General features: G+C 45.9%; 1 protein-coding gene across 1 annotated transcript in view; it reads right to left on the minus strand.

Annotated features, from left to right (window-relative positions):
• The window catches only part of SH3RF3 (SH3 domain containing ring finger 3), a 376,001-nt gene that overhangs the window by 256,303 nt on the left and 106,397 nt on the right, over window positions 1–13,301 (minus strand). The window lies entirely within an intron of this gene.

Below are 13,301 nucleotides of genomic sequence, written 5' to 3' on the forward strand. Positions count from 1 at the left end.
AGGAAAGGAAAGGAAAGGAAAGGAAAGGAAAGGAAAGGAAAGGAAAGGAAAGGAAAGGAAAGGAAAGGGAAAAGAAGGAATAAAGGAAGAAAGATCTCATGCAGGAGGGAACGGTTCCTTACTCAACGATTCTCCAGATACCCAACGAAAACAGGCGGATACCACAGAAGCTCAGTCTGATCTGGCTGGAACACCGACCACCCAATCCCCTCGGACAAGTCTCTGGCAGCCTCCTGTGAGCTCTGGTTTTCTTATGGAGCCATGGCAATAATACCAACTTGCTCGGGGATTTTTGCGAAGATTATGTATTAGGTTTCCTTCCCTCTATCTTAAAAATCACTGCTCAGGCCCTCTTCTTTTACCAAGTAACTTTTCAACAGAAACCTGAAGGAAGTACCGGATAGGAGTGGGGGGTTTGCTTAGCTGAAGTTAAAGGATAGGAGTGGGGGGTTTGCTTAGCTGAAGTTAACGAATGTAGTTCTTGGCCAGGCGCCATGGCCCACACCTGTAATCAATCCTTTTGAGAGGCCAAGACAGGGAAATTGCTTGAAGCCAGGAGTTTAAGACCAGGCTAGGCAACATAGTGAGCTGTGGTCTCCACAAAAAATTAAAAATTAGCCAGGCATGGTGGCATGCACCTATAGTCCCAGCTACTCAGGAGGCTGAGCTGGGAGGATCACTTAAGCCCAGGAGTTAGAGGCTGCATCTCAGCCTGGGTGACACAGCAAGACAAGGAAGGAAGGAAAGAAGGAACGAAGGAAGGAAGGAAGGGAGAGAGGGAGAGAGGGAGGGAGGGAGGGGAGAGAAAGAGAAAAAGGAAAAGAAGGGAAAGAGAAAGAGAGAGAAAGAGAGAAAGAAGGAAAGAGAAAGAGAGAAAGAAGGAAAGAAGGAAAAGAAGGAAAGGAAGAAAGAAAGGAAAGAAGTGCAGTACTTCATTTTTCTCTTCACTCACAAAATGTACTAATTATTTGCTTGCACTTGAATATTCAAACCTATTTAAAATACATGTTTGGTCGATTAATGTCTCAAGGTTTCTGTCTGCATTGCAATTGTCTTAGACTGGAATTAACTACAGGGTAGTAACATCCATTTAATTCCACGTGGAAAATGCCACTTGCAGAGCAGGCCTGCATAAACGACTTGGATGCGGTGAGAAAATGGAGCTTACCTAATAAAAACACTTCTCAATTATCCTACCAAAAGGAAAAGAATGAGAGAGAGAACACATCACCACAAGAGGCAAAACCATAAAACTTTCAGGAAACAATATAGAAGAATATCTGTATGGCTTCAAGGTTGGGGAAGATTTTTAAAACAATAACCAAAATGAGCACATCAGAAAAGAAAAAGATTGAGAGAAGTGACCTTGTTTATTAAAATTAAGAACTCCTATTCATCTGAAACCAACATATATAGCAATGAAATAATTAGTATCCAGAATATATAAAAAACTCCTCCTAATATAAAAGATTAACAATCAAAAGAAAACAGGCAATGGACATTGTGGTGGATCATACAGTAACAGCCTCCAATTGATTCATGTTCCCCGGATCCAGGCCCTTGGAATATTCCATCCAAGGTTGCCTCTAGATTTGACAGCCCTGTGACTTCCTTTGGCTAATGAGACAACAACAATTACGATGCAGATGGAGGTTTAAAAAGTGCTTGCACATTGGAGTCTGCCTTTTCTTGTTGCTTACTGGGACCCTCAGTCCACCACATGAAGACGCCCAGGCTAGCCTTTGGGGGATAAGAGACCATGTGGAAAGGAACCCAGGCCATCCTTGCTGCCCCAGTAATCCCAGCCAACACACAGAACTGTGAGCTACATAAACGGGTATTGTTTTAAGCCTCTAAGTTTTGGGTTGTCTGTTATACAGCAAATCCTGATTGATATAGGATTCTCCTTCACTGGCCATCAGAAACTAACAAAGGAAGAGCTAACGCAGCCAAAGGTATTAAGGACACTCACACCTCTGTTTATAAAGAGAAGCTACCAAGTGTAACCAGGCAAGAGTTTCTGCACAGAAAGAGCACAGCGGGCTGGACTGACACGTGGCCACCCATGCCTGTCTAAGGTGGGAAGAAGAATGGTTTTGCACAAAAACTCCCAGGAAGTGTCCTCAGAGGAAGGGTCAGGAGCTGTGATGTGCGGGCCTCGTCTGGGAAGCTCAGCTGGTCTTGCAAGTTTGCTAAGTTACTTAGGAAGTAAACTGATCTGGAGACTAACGGGAGTTCAGGGAGGAGACTGCGGAGATTTGGAGAAATGGCTCAAGAAAGCTCTTGAAAGCCATCCTTGATGTGTCACTGATTGCAGGACATTAAGAACTCACTGCAGCACAAAATCTGTGGGCATCTGTGTGGGGTGTGACTTCATTCTGCTCTCCCATATCTCATAGCTTCCTTGTCCTCTGCAAATCCAAACTCCATGTTTCATGTCTCTGGACAATATCCATACACCCATGGGATTATAGTCCCCCAAACATGGGAAAATGAAAAATTAAAATGGTTTTACAGTTGAATGTAGTTGTGATTACAGGAAAGATGCCACATCAACTCAAAAAGTGAAGGTCTGACCAGAAAGAAACTAACCAGCATCCTCCAACATGAGTCCTCCTCATGCTCTGGGAACTCTTCCTCAAGGCTGAGCTGCAGCACTGGCCTGGAGCCCTAAGTCAGAGGGACCCTGGCATTCAGTCTGTGTCAAATACACTCACGGAATGGAAGGAAGACACCCCCAGCATCGCTGTCAGATCAGAAGCACATGGACGAGCCAGGGCGTGTGACTGCAGTTCAACTCAGAGCAAGCGAGGCTCTCCAGGCTCAGGTATCATCTCTACCCCTGCATCCCCACTGCCTCCCAGTCCATCTGAGCTGAGACATCCAGCCTTAGGATGAGCCAGGGCAATTCCACCAGGCACGTTAACTCCACAGGTCAAATGAGACACTTGCAGGGAGATACTCTGGCTGTGTGTGGAAGGGAAGGCTGGAGGGGACTACAGTGGTGGAACATCTACACTTTCCAGCCATCCTGTTAGGCATGATATTCCTTGGAGTATGCAATGGACTGAATGTATGTGTCATCCCAAAAGTCATATGTTAAATCCTAACTTCCAAGGCAATGTTATTAGGAGCTGAGGCCTTTGGGGAGGTGACTGGGTCCTGAGGATGGAGCCCTCGTGAATGGGATTAGTGTCTCACTACAGAGGCCTCGGAGAGTTGCCTTGCCCCCTCTACCACAGGAGGACACAGTGAGAAGGCACCATCTGTGAACCAGGAGGCCAGTCTCCACCAGACATCGAATCTGCCAGTGCCTTGATCTTGGACTTCCAGCCTCTAGAACTGTGGGAAATCAATTACTGCTGCTCATAAGTCACTGCGTTTATGGTATTTTGTTACAGTAGCCTGAAGAGCCTAAGACAGCCTCTGTCAACCTCACAACCACCCTGCCAAGCAGGCATCCTCCCACTTCACAAATGAAGAAACGGAAGTCAAAGAAGCTAAGTAATTTGCCCAATGTTACCACAGTCCTAGGTGTAAAACTGAAGTATGAATCCAGGTGTCCTGATTTCAAAAATTCACGCTCTTTTTTGCTTCACCACACTGGATTTTTGTGAATAAGCCAGCTTAGAGACTTTCATTATAGCAGTAATATTTTTGTTCCCTCAAAGGATTTCCTGAGACCAGTAAATGATGCCCAGGATTATGTTAAGTACTCTTGATTTCAAATGTTAAGTACTCTAGATTCAATCTCTCATAATGGATTTACAAACTCTATAAGAGATCTGAGGGTCCCCTGAGGCAACTTTAAGCAGAAAAACTTGAAGGTCCAGGAATTATAGCAAAAATGATGACTTAGAATGAATTTCCTGAATTTGTTAAGATATTTATTGTGGCCAACGTCAGAGAGAAATCTTAACAAATATGGTCTCAGTTCAAGGGATAGGAAGCAAATATGAAAACTCATAAAGTTATTTTATATACAGATTTAAATTTGTCTCCTCAAAGCCCAAGTTCCTACAATAACATGTCAGGCTAGAGGTGCAGTTTGTCCAATGAAAATAAAAAATTAATTTACTTTTTATTTCTAGTTGACTCTTAGAAAGGAAAATAATCACCCTGCATAGGAAGAACTAATGTGCAAATTATTCTGCCAGACTCTGAGGGTCTGAATATCCAGAGGAAAACCACAAAGAAACAAAAATTACATGAAAGCACCAAGAGGGAAGTCCAGTTACAGCAAAGGTTGACACTGTCCCCAGGCTGGGGACCGAAGGAATGACCACAGGCATCGGCCTCACCTTGACCATGGCAGTAGACAGCTTTTCTCCTGTCTCTGTGGTCTGAAAACCTCAGAGCAGCCAGTAAGATGACCCTAGAGAGACAGAAGCTATACATTCACCAGGAGCATGGAGGCCACATGGCAAGAACCCACTGGGCCCCGGCAGGGGAGCTTCCCAATGAGATGGTGCAGGGGCTCTCATTCCATCTGCTGAGAGCTGGGCAGACTGTGCTCAGCAATGGGTCCCTCAGCACGAGGTTGCCCAGACAACAGGACTGAACATTTAAAGGGGATGCCATCCAACAGCAAAGACAGCAAGAACTGTTCTCACAGCCCTCCATAGAGATACTGGCACCGGATCAGGTCTGAAATCCAAGGGCAAGCTCAGGGCCAGCCACTTTTGTCTTGCTTCTAACTTGTGTCCACACCCTGCAGAATACGACGATGGTGCAGGCTGCAGTGGGAAAGGTGTGTAAAATCTCCCCTGGTGTAGGCAGGGAGGGCTGTTCTCAGGCCACCCCTCCAAGGCCAGCAGCAGAAGGGGCACCTGCCCTGGGCCACAGGCTGCCTGAAGGGCCTGGGTATTGAGGTTTTGAGTGACTCTGACTCCTGTCTCTGGAGGCTGTGATTCTCAGTGCCGCAGACAATACAATCTCCATATTTCCTCCCTGTGTTTGCCTAACAGAAACTCCGGTATCTTCTCCTGCTAACTGGCATTCTTGGGTTTTCCTCATCCTGCCAGCTTATTCCTATAGCAACTATTAGGTGGAACAGCTCTCATCTTAAAAACAGTTCCAAACAGCTTAGGGCCCTGTACATTTAATTTTCAATCTCACATTTGGCATTTGTTTGGGGGCAGTTCCAACATATCAGCAAGACAGAATTGCATTCATGGGTGGAAACCAGCACTGATGGCTGTGCCTAAAGACTGAATATAGTATTTACTTTCATAATACTACCTGAGGTTTATATATTAGGACAATTCTGCTCTGTGTCACTTTTCTCAGCTGCTCCCAGATGCAAAATTTGCACATTTTCCTGAAGAAGCTGTTGCATAATGCTTTGTTGTGCCTCATGTGTGCTTCTTAAATGTTTTATGCCCCCGTCATGTTTTATCTCCAACTCAGATTAGAATCTATTGTTTTGCAGTCCATAAATAGTACATCCTTCAAACAGTACAAAAAAATAGCTACAGAGGATTTGCTGAATTTTAAGTTCAAGGAAAACTATTCTTTCTATCAGGATTCTAGGCAGTCTAGGACCAACAAAAAAATACCCTCGCTACAATTACCCATCTCACTGTTTAATGATCACTGCTGACAGCAAAAACTTCACCTATGAGCACATGAGCTGGGCGGGGCAAACAGAACCACCAAGTGCCCGTGACTGTCGTGCTGCATGTGGGGTGGCACCAGCTGTTCTGGTGTCTAAGCCTCTCTCACTCACCACTCACTCATTTATTTACTCACTCAAGATCTTTCTAAAGCAAACCAGATCCCGTATTGTCCTGATTACAGCCTTTCAATGGCTTCCCAATGCACAGAGAACAGGTACCAAACTCCTTTCCTGGATTGCAAAACCATTTGGGCCACGCCAGGGTTCTCTGAAAACACCACGCTCAATCTTTCCTTAGTCTCCCTGCACCAGGCGGTCCTCCCCGACCTTTGCCTCCCCGGCCCCATCTCACTACTCACATCTCAGCTCTCAACTTAGACAACATCTCTTTAAAAATGTTCTCCAGCCACCAAACATAAAAGTCATTCTCTGTCATTCTCCATTATACGATCCCATGGTGTTAATTACCTGTATGTCACCTGCCCCATCTGACTTTTTTCATGAGCATTTCCTGTTCATTGGCCTCCCTGGCTGGAACGCACACTAGGAGAATATGAAAATCCCTTCCTCATTTGCCACCACACATTCGATGCAAGAAGAAAGGACAGGCACCCCAGCATGTGTCCTGGGAATATCTGGTAAGGGGTGAACAGAAGGAGACTAAGCACACGGAGTCTCAGGGCTGTGAAAGCACACAGGGGTCTCAGGATTCATGCGGCGTACAGCTGACACCATGTCTGGCCCAGGAATGGCAGTTGCTGATGGGTTCCTCTCCCAATGGGGGTGTGCAGGCCTCTCGACTACTGCCCAGACCTCAAGAAGCTTTCCTCAGCCCTTACAAGACATCTGTGCAAGGCAATATGCAAAATGCTCCCAATTGTCTGCCCGAAAGACAACACCTCCCATCTCATCCGCTGCTGATGCTACAGGAATATGAATGGCCTATTTCATTGTTCTCACAAATCACGACCCTCTAAATTGAATTTCCTTAATAGTCTCAAACTCTCAGAATAACAGAACCATGAGTCATGGAAGTCCGACTCAGCCTCACACAGAAGACAAGAGTCCCTTTGGCTGCAATCCCTGATTTCCTAATGCTACTCTGTGAGGTTTTTGGATGCTTGTTCCCTTTGTGAGAATAGATATTCTGAAGCAGAAGAAAAAGGCCCTGTTGCTCTATTTGGGACACACAGTAAGGGTCCCCATCCTCTCCGAGCTTGCCACACCCCAGCCTGAGGATGCCACTGGGGAAAGAAGATCAAGGTCCAGCTGCGGCCTCCAAACCTCTGATCCCAGACCAGGACTCGGGAAACACGTCCAAACTGTCTGGCCAAGCAGCCACTGGATTAATTTTACTGGGGTTTTCACAAGGTAGGCATAGCCGAGTACAGAAAGTCAAAGCAGGAGGTCTCTTTGGACTAGACCGCCTGGGGCACGGTGGTCAGCGCAGACACAGGCTTCTCACTTGGCCTTGTTGCCATTCACTCCCGCTTCTCCAGCGGCCAATCAGTGCCTGTGGCACTGGGGTCGCTCAGCAGGTAGGCCTGGCCCCATTCCTGAGCCCCAAGGCCCAGGACTCTAGGCACGGGCTGCTCTATGTGTGTGACCATCTACAACGAGGCATGACACAGACAGGAGACAAGGTCCTCAGTGTGGCTGCCGGCAGACTCAGCAGGGAGCTTCCAGACTCCCAGGCCTGGCTTCCACCCAATCGATGACCTTAAAACTGCTAGGGGCAACCCATGCCTCAGGACTACGAAGCTCCCCAGATGGTGCCAAGGTGCTACCAAAGTTGAGAACAGCAGGAAAAGGGGCCACCTAAGCTAGGACACCAACACAGACGAGAGGAGAAGTGATTCCTCAGGGACCCTGCCATGACCAGGGAAAACAGGAGGGGAACGGAGAAGGAGCCAACCTGTGTGGCAGGCTACCTATGACAGCCCCGTCTACACCAGAGCCAGTCACTTGCAGGAGGAAGGACAGGGAAATGGAATTCTCTTTCCCAGTCTGATACTCACAGGTGTCAGGCCAGGAAAAGCACCACAAGCGCAGCACTCTGGGGAACATCGTGTCTCAGGTCCAAGCAGAGTAAAAAAATTCTTCAAGAGACTAGGGAAACACGAAGGGTGGGAACAGAAAACTGGCCGATACAGAAGCCAGAGAAGAGGGACTGCAGGGGCTGGGGGAGAGAACTGCCGAACCCTCACCGTGGCGAGGCCAGGAGACAGAGGGTCCCAGAGGCCCTCCCAGCAGACCTGACCGAACAAAGCCAAAGGTCAATGCCTGAGGCCAAGTGGGAGGGAAGAAGGTTGCGTGGGAGGGAAGAAGGATGGTTATAAATCTTATTTTCTGCCAACAAAATGTAATACGAGCTCATGTAGGAAATTTCAAAAGATACAAAGAAAAAAAAAAGGACATTCCTAAAGTATTCCTTCCAGGCATTTTTTTCCCCAATGCATCTATACCCATATGACCCTGGAAAAGGAAAGAGGGTCCCACCACAAGATGAATTTCATATCCTTTTTTTCCACTTCAAATGCTCCAATATCCTTCCATCTTTTATAATGGCCATTATTACAAATGCATTTGTCTTTTCTGTTGTTGTTGTTGTTGTTATATTCTTAGGCTGAAAGTGTTAGTTCAAGAGACAAACTGCTTTTTCAGAGTTTTTGTTTTGAGGTATAGAAGTACAAACTTGTCTCGCTCTCTTCTTGTCACATTGACTTCAACTAATTTGTATTAACTTATTAGACAGCGAGTCTTCTCATTCTCAGAGCTTACTACTAAGGCCACTTATTTTAAACATATATTTTTAGTAATTATTCTTCTGATGCTCTATAGAGTTCTTTTTGGCCAAAAGGGAGGCATGGGGTTTTTGGGGAGATGTGGACTTGTCTGGATGTGGATTATAAGGAGGTGAGGGAGAAAGAAGATGGAACATGAGAAAAGAAGCGGGGAGCAAGACAGAGAGAGAGAGAGAAATAGAGAGAAAGAGAGAGAGAGAGAGAGATGGAATCAAGTTCCCAAGGGTAGGGGTGGGGGTGGGGGTGTCAGGAGTCCAGTAGGAAGAAGTAGTCTTAGAAGAGAAGAGAAACCCTTCAGGGTCTAGAGAGGAGAAGGACGACAGGAGGAAATAGGAAGAAGCTCAGAAGGAAACAAAAGGGCGCTCAGAAGTGGGAGGGAGGGAAGATGAAGGCATTCTCACCTAATGGCCTCTCTGGTTCGTGTGAAATAATCGTCAGTGGCAGGGGATATAGAGAAGCTGAAGGTTTGAAACTGCAGCAATGAAAAACCTATTTATCCACAAGTCAAAGTGCCACACCAGGGGACACTGCTACTGATAGGGACCATCAAGCTCAACCCTGACTCTGGTTTTAGTTGTTGTTGTTTGTTTGTTTTGAGACGGAGTCTCACTCTGTCGCCCAGGCTGGAGTGCAGTGGTGCGATCTGGGTCTCTGCAAGCTCCGCCTCCCAGTTTAAGCAATTCTCCTGCCTCAGCCTCCCAAGTAGCTGGGATTACAGGCATGAGCCACCACACCTGACTAATTTTTTTGTATTTTTAGTAGAGATGAAGTTTCAACCATGTTGGATTCCTGACCTCAAGTGATCTGCACTCCTGGGCCTCCCAAATGGCTGAAATTACAGGCATGAGCCACCGTGCCCGGCTTCAATCTTGATTTTGCATGTGAGAAAACTGAGGCCCGGAGATGGTAAATGGGTGACCCATGGTTCCACAAGAAGAGAGGGCAGGGCCAAGTCTAGAATCCCCAGGTGTGGTTCACCCACTATGCAATGCAACAGCCTTCACTCACATAAGAAAACAGAGAAGGATCTGGGCCACAGCCCTGGCCACCACTACAGACAAGTGACTCATCTATCATGAGCCAGCAAGCCCTCCACAGAGGATACCCGCCTGCAAGCCCCACTGCAACTAGAGCACATTTTGCCCATCAGTCACCTCCGCCTGGCTGCCAGTGATTGAGTGACTCCTCACCTTCAGCACACATTTCTCCAAGTCTCCAAGGAGAGCGTCGGAAATTCGGTAAGTTGCTGTGAGCTGTGGGGATGAAAGGCAGGTGGCCGTGAAACACCCCCTCCCAAAGACAAGGGACTCCCAGAGCAGTGCCGCCAGCTCCTCTCCACAGTTGGCTCCATTTAAGCTGAAGCACTTGGCAGAGCAGCCCCCTCCTAAAATCTATTACTCCAGCAAGAAAGCTCTTAAAAATCAGTGCCTTCATCGGCCTCTATTTCCTCCTTGTTTTCCAGGATGATCATGCCTGGCTCCGTACCCAGTCTCGTGTGTGCAAACAAGGGTGTCTGCCCATGAACCCTGTTTCCCTCATCAGACTACAGAGTCAAATACAAGGCCAAATTCAAAATTACTTCAGAATAGTGTAGTCCATTTGTTCTAAAACTTTTACTTGATTGGAGGCTGGGAGCAGGGAAGGCCACAATTTCCACTAGAAAACTGTATCCTTATTCGTTCATTTTTGTGTGAGGAGAAAGAAATGACTACTTTGGAAATGACCCATTGAATCTTAACAACAATACTCTTATAGACCCCTAGGAGTGGGTAAAAGCTTCCTTACAGAGGCCCCCAAGGAAAGAAATCCATGTGAGAAACCCAGGTGAGCTGTTTGCCATCCGTATTTACGGACCCCAGCTCTCTGCGGAGCACTGTGCAGGGCTCACACCCAGGGAAGAAAGAGGTCTGGGAGAACCTCAAAGTGCTCACACAGTTCTGAGCTCTGGGACACTTGGAGGAGACGTGTCTTGGACATCTTCTCCTGTATACAACCATCATGACATCTGGCACTGCATAAACCCAGGTAACTTGCTTATTTTTATTACATTTAGCATTGTTCTATCTACCACTAGCTTTTCCTCTCATGAATAGAAAGAACTGGAGGCAGAAAAGTCAACTGAAGGGCCCTCTCATCTGTTGTCTCTCGATGGATGCACCTACTCGCATAGAGCCAGTGACCACCGTGGAGCTGTGTCCTCCCTTGGGACAGAGAGAAGGGACTGCCCCCCACACTGGCTGCTGTCCTCCAGGACAGACCACCCCTTGCTGGGTTTCATCTGGGGCCTCCCCTCTGTATCGCAAGAGCCACGGAGGACGCAAGCACGTAGCAGCTGCCTGGGGGAAGGAAGGCTTGAGCAACAAGGGCATCTTCTGTGGAGTGAGGCCATCCTGTGAGCGCTCTCCTCCTCCATCCATCACACTCTGGGTTTAAGAAACTCTGAAACAGTAGCATCCATAACGCTAAAAAGAATTCCTGAAAAAATGTCCCCTCCAAAGTTTCCAGTTTCCAGCCGAGATCGCGCCACTGCACTCCAGCCTGGGCAACAGGGTGAGGCTCTGTCTCACACACACACACAAAAGTATACATAACAAACAAGAAATGTATAAATTAAAGAGAAAGAGAAAATTTTTTTCAAGCACTCACAATCTAGCTGTCATGCTCTGGTAGTTGTCTTCCAGCCTCGTCTCTGTGCATAGATTTACAAGGTTTTTAAAAATACAGTGATATTAGTGTTCACGCCATCTGGTATCCTGCTTCATTTTAAGAGCCAACACTTTTCTATTAAATTAGTCTTCATAAAAACCTTTTTATTTTATTTTTTTTTTAAGAGGCAGGCTTCACTCTGTCACCCAAGCTAGAGTGCACCCGCATGATCATGGTTCACTGCAGCCTCCAACTCTGAGGCTCAAGCAATGCTCCTGCTTCAGCCCCACCTGGGATTACAGGCAGATACACCATGCTTGGCTAATTTTTTAATATTTTGTAGAGATGGGGCCTCATCATGTTTCCCAGGCTGGTCTTGAACTCCTGACCTCAAGCAATCCTCCCTCCTTGGTCTCCCAAAGTGCTAGGATTACAAGCATGAGCCACCACATAATCATAAAAACCATTTTAATTTGGCTGCATAACCCTAAGCTAATTTATACACCATAGCTTATTTAGCAATCTCCACACTATTAATATATCCAAGTCGTTCTTCATTTTTTGCTTTATTTAAAATGAAAACTTTGTATAGAAAGTATTTGTTTTTTGTGTTTGTTTTGAGGATGATTTTCTTTTGGAAGATCCCCAGATGTCATCGCTAAATCAAAGACATGGGCATTTTAAAGCAGGAGTGTCCAATCTTTTGGCTTCCCTGGGCCACACTGGAAAAATTGTCTTGAGCCTCACATACAATACACTAACACTAACAACAGCTGATGAGCTTTAAAAAAATTCACACACAAAAAATCTCATAATGTTTTAAGAACGTTTGCAAATTTGTGTTGGGTCACATTCAAAGACATGCCCTGGGCCACATGCAGCCTGCAGACCGTGGGCTGGACAAGCTTGTCTTGAAGACTTCTAATCCATCATGCTGGTTCCCAAAAGCATTATCTGATCAGCCTTCCACCAACTTTCTCCATAGACTCGTTAAGACTGTGCACTTTTTTATACTCTTTGTTAATTTGAAAGCTGAGAACTAACATTTTTATTCAATGTGTACCTCTTTGATTACCAAGATCAAACATTTCTCCATGTTTTCAGATAAAGATAAATGTCTTCCAACATTAATTACTGTCAGTTCCTTTATTATGACTTCTTTCTTTACGTTCTTTGCTGGTGGTCTGGTTTTAGAACTTTTAAACAAACACTTTTAACAGAGTGTTCATATATTACAAATATTAACTCTTTAAAATCTATTCCGTGAATATCTTTCCTCCATGTGTATTTTGTCTTTGGGCCTGACAGTATTGTTTATTTCTTATTTTAACATTGTTTGCAGTGAGATGATGTCACTGCTTTCATTTGTGTTGGCTTCTCTACCTCCTAAGTTTAGCTTCCCCTGATCTTTCTGTGTCTGGGGTATTTAATATTAAACCCTTAGGGCAGTTGAAATTTCTCTAGGGACTGCCTCTCCCTGTCCTATAACTATATTTATGCCTTGTCCCCTGAGCTGTAAGCACAGGTCACCTCAGCGTTTCACGGCCTGGGACTGTACCTGCAATTCTGATCTCTGAGGAGAGTCCTCTTAAATGTACAGACTGTTTCCTGGCTAAGGAGGCTCACCCCTCATTTCAGGACAGCTCCAGTTTGCAAACAGGAAACAGTCCATGCATGTCAGGCTGTAAGAATAAAGCAAGGGGCAGTGTCACCTGGGATTTCCTTTCTTCGACCTTGGTCATTAATAAGAGGTCCAAAGGCAAGTATATTACACTGTTGTTGGTAGGCAGTTTTCACTTCCGGAAAGTTTTCTTTCTTTTGGCAGTGATTAAGAGCTCTAAAAATGTCCCCCAGAAATAAACTATTTATCTTGGAGAGGTTCCAAGTGTGAATAACTTAATGCATATTACAATAGGTCAAGGTGAAACCAACCCCACAGCCTCTTACAGTAAGGGCAGTGAGCTTAGAAGACCCTCTCCTGTGCAATCTGGCTTAGCAGGGTTAAGCGGTTTTATCGGTCAAGCACATAGGACAGGAGGCCCACTCGGTGCCGAGTACATGTGAAGATGAAACAACAACAGGCAGAGAGGGGCTCAGTAGAGAGTCTAACAAGTGTTGTCATCAGAGCTCACACTTCCCTCAGGGATGCCTCGACTGCACACCTTCAGTCTTTATGTTGGTAGACATTGTTGGTAGACATGTACACTCTCCCACTCTCCCTCTCTCCCTCTAAT

Source organism: Macaca thibetana, chromosome 13, assembly GCF_024542745.1.
Source record: "Macaca thibetana thibetana isolate TM-01 chromosome 13, ASM2454274v1, whole genome shotgun sequence".
In the NCBI taxonomy this organism is placed as follows: Eukaryota; Metazoa; Chordata; class Mammalia; order Primates; family Cercopithecidae; genus Macaca; species Macaca thibetana.